Source organism: Otolemur garnettii, unplaced genomic scaffold (assembly GCF_000181295.1).
Source record: "Otolemur garnettii isolate 467f Iridium unplaced genomic scaffold, OtoGar3 scaffold00016, whole genome shotgun sequence".
NCBI lineage: Eukaryota > Metazoa > Chordata > Mammalia > Primates > Galagidae > Otolemur > Otolemur garnettii.
This window is the reverse complement of record NW_003852411.1, coordinates 23,971,515-23,975,445: the sequence shown is the minus strand read 5'-3', so window position 1 is coordinate 23,975,445 and position 3,931 is coordinate 23,971,515.

Sequence of the window (3,931 nt, the reverse complement as noted above, 5' to 3'; positions counted from 1 at the left end):
TAGGTACAGTGCTATGGCGTCACAGCTCACAGCAACCTCAAACTCTTGAGCTTAAGCGGTTCTCTAGTCTCAGCCTCCCAAGTAGCTGGGACTACAGTTGCCCGCCACAACACCTGGTTATTTTTAGGTTGCAGTTGTCATTGTTGTTTAGCAGGCCCCACCACCCTAGGAGTAAGTGGCCAGAGCCCGGGCACCGCCCTTTTATCCTTTTTTTCCTACTTTGATTATACAACATCCCTGGGCAAAAAGAACATGAATTCCTATTACTGTTCTGTTTGGTTTTGTTTTAATTCATGTTTCCCTGGTAGCTGTCTTAGAAATCCTAGTTCAGCTACTTTATTTCTATCTTTAGAAATTAGCATACAATTGGGCAGTACCTGTGGCTCAGTGAGGAGCGCACCCGGCCCCATAGAACCCGGCCTGGCCAAGCTGCAACAAAAAATAGCCGGACATTGTGGCGGATGCCTGGAGTCCCAGCTACTCAGGAGGCTGAGGCAAGAGAATCACCTAAGCCCAAGAGCTGGAGGTTGCTGTGAGCTGTGACGTTAAGGCACTCTATGGAAGGTGACAAAGTAAGACTCTTGTCTCTTAAAAAAAAGAAAAAGAAAAAGAGAAGAAATTAGCAATCATTCCCTTAGTAACATTTCCCTCATCTCCTGAATTTTATAGTTCAGCTTCTTAGTGACTTCAATTAAAGCCCCATGTATCAAAAATCTGCTAGAATCTATCGCTATGAAAGACTTTTAAAAAGCCTTATGAGAAATTATCTGGTGTTTTTCCCACAACTTTAAAAATAACATTTTGAATCAAGTTCTTTTATGGGTTTACGTTTTCCTGACTCCCCAAATGAATGGTCACCCATTTATACTACAACAACACCGATTCTGTATAAAGTGGACACAGTTATTTCAATAGTTAACATTAATTATGGTAACAATAATATGGTATAGCTGTTTCCTTTTATGAATGATTCTGAAATAGGGCTGTCTATGTTCTGGTTTTTGCCACTGTCACATGCCACTTAAACCTACCCCCAAAGTGTGTACATGTATTGTATGTAAAGAGGGCACCCCCCAAATATATACATTTTAAGAATGGAAATGATAATGTTAAAATTGTAACATTTAACATCTACCAATAACAAAAGATGAATACAAGTGATATTGAACCCCTCTAGTAATTGCAGAAGGCAAATGTGACTTAAGTTTACAAATTTAATACAGTTTTTCCTTTCTTAAAATGTGTATACATTTTTTCATCCTATGTATATAAGTAGTACAACATAGCATTGCAATATTTATGTAATTTAAACTTTAATGCCAAAAAATAACATCAAAGACAATCAATCAGCATAAACAATTCTATTGATTGCCAGGAATCTCCATCGTAAGCCCGTCTACTGCTCCGAGAGAACCATCCACAGCTGGGACCACTGTGAGAAGGGCCACGGGTGGCTCCCGCTTCCTGGTGCTTATCAGCTCTCTGGGCAGCTGAAAATTCACATTTGTCAAGGAAATGGCTTAAAAGATGAAGTAGGAGTATTAAATCTCTTAAGTCAATTTCTCATAATCCACCTGGGTGTATATTGGGTTATGACTACAGATATGATAGACCTAGGCACTTGATTTATAAGAACATAATCCCCAGGGCTGGGCTCAATGGCTCACGCCTATAATCCTAGCATTCTGGGAGGCTGAGGCGATGGATTACTTGAGATCACAAGTTCGAGACCAGTCCAAGCAAGAGCAAGACCTGGTCTCTGAAAAATAACAGGGCATTGGGCCAGGTTCCAGTACTGGGGAGGCTGAGGCAAGAGGATAACTTGAGCCCAAGAGTTTGAGGTTGCTGTGAGCTATGACACCTTGGCATTCTACTAAGTGTGGCAAAGTGTAACTATCTCCCCCCCCCAAAAAAAGAGAAGATAATCCCCCTATTTTGCATATTTGGTGAGCCTATGCATAGTAGTTTTATCTTTGACTTGATTATAGTTTCACTGTACCCAGAAATATCCTAATGCTCACTTTACCTAGGCTTTTGTGGGTCCTCAAACCTTGGCAAGGTGCTGCTTAGACACTAGTCAGCTTTGAGCCACAAAAATAAAGTAGGTAGAGGTTAAATTTCATAATTTTTTCAATTTCTCCTTTTCCCATCCTTGCTTGCCTATACTAGCAGGTGCACGTTAAAACCTCTTCTATTCTTCCCCTAATTAGCATGAAGCTCATTGTCATGCACCAGAGGTGGGGCTAGCCTTATGCCTATCTCTGAAAAATCTCTGTCTCCAATCCAATCTAGTCCGGACTGATTGATTCATGTTTGAAAGGAAGGTAGTAATACAGATTTATAGATTTTATTAAGTATGCATGATAAAAATTAGGAGGGAACCACTAAACAAAAAGAAATGGAATATTTAACTTAAATCCCTGGCTTACTGCATTGTAAGCCGGAAAATTAGTTGAGTTTCTACGACTGTCTCTTACAAGTATCTCTGGCCTAGAGTTCAGAGAATGAGCTACGGTGCTAGCTACAGGTTGCTGAACTTCAACATTGGTTCTGTCTGCAGGTTCATGGATTTCCTGTGTTTATTTAAGACATCCATTAGGCCCAGAATGGGAAATTTAGAGGTAGGGTAGTAAGATTTGGGAAGACTTCAAGTATTCTGACCCCCAAATTCCAGCCCTTCCTCCTCTCTCTGATGACGTTCTTTCTGATGTGCTTGAAGACTCTAGGTCTGCATGACCTCATCTGAGACAGCTAACTTGCAAGAGGCTGCCAGCTTGCTTTGTGCCCCGCACCTACCACCTCTCCTACCCATACTGTGCTGTTCTGTGCTCCTTTTCCTGGAAGTGAACTATTTCCTCCTGGGATGAAATATTATTTAGCACCTTGCTGTGGGACCAGCTCTTTTATGACTCATTTCTAACTTCTGTAGAGAGGAATGGTTACTCCTCCTTTATGCCACGTCCATCTATACACACCATTTTATTGCCCAGATGTCATGTGGTATAATTTGCATTTATTTACTTCATTCCTTATACCTGGGCACAAGCTCTCCAAGATTACAAGGTCTTACATATCTCTATATCCTTGGCACCTGACACAGATAAGTTGGATCAAGGTGCCCGAATATCATAGTTTATTTATGTTATTGATTATAATGCCTTTCTCTAAGTACTGTGCTTAATATCTTTTTTTTTTAGAGGCAGAATTTCACTTTGTCACCCTTGGTAGAGTGCCATGGCGTCACAGCTCACGGCAACCTCCAGCTCTTGGGCTTCAGGGGTCCTCAAACTTTTTAAACAGGGGGCCAGTTCACTGTCCCTCAGACTGTTGGAGGGCTGGACTGTGGGCCCCTAGATGGGTCAGTTGCTAAGCAGGACACACAACAGTGACAAAAACACCTGGCAGGACAGATAAATGTCCTAGGCGGGCTGCATGTGGCCTGCGGACCGTAGTTTGAGGACACCTGGCTTAGGCAATTTTCTTGGACTTTAGGCACCTGCCACAACACCCAGTTATTTTTTTGTTGCAGTTTGGCCGGAGGCCAGGTTTGAACCCACCACCCTCAGTATATGGGGCTGCTGCCCTCCTCACTGAGCCACAGGCAATGCCCTGTGCTTAATATCTTAGAAAAGTAAATACTGATTGAATAAATAGGCAGATTGTTAGATGGATAGATAGATGAACAGTTATATAAGTGAATGGATGAAGGAAAAGACAAAAGGAAGGCATGAAAGTTGTTTTAAAGTCTTGTGGAAGGGGAAACATGCTTTTTTCATGATCCTCCAAGAGGGCAAAACTAGGTCCTTGTAAGTAATGAGGTACACATTTTAGTTTAAACTATGGGAGAATATTCTAATCATTAGAGCTTCATAAATGGCACAGTTTGGAAGCAGTAAGCTTCTCCTTAATAATTTTTTTTTTTTTTTTTTTT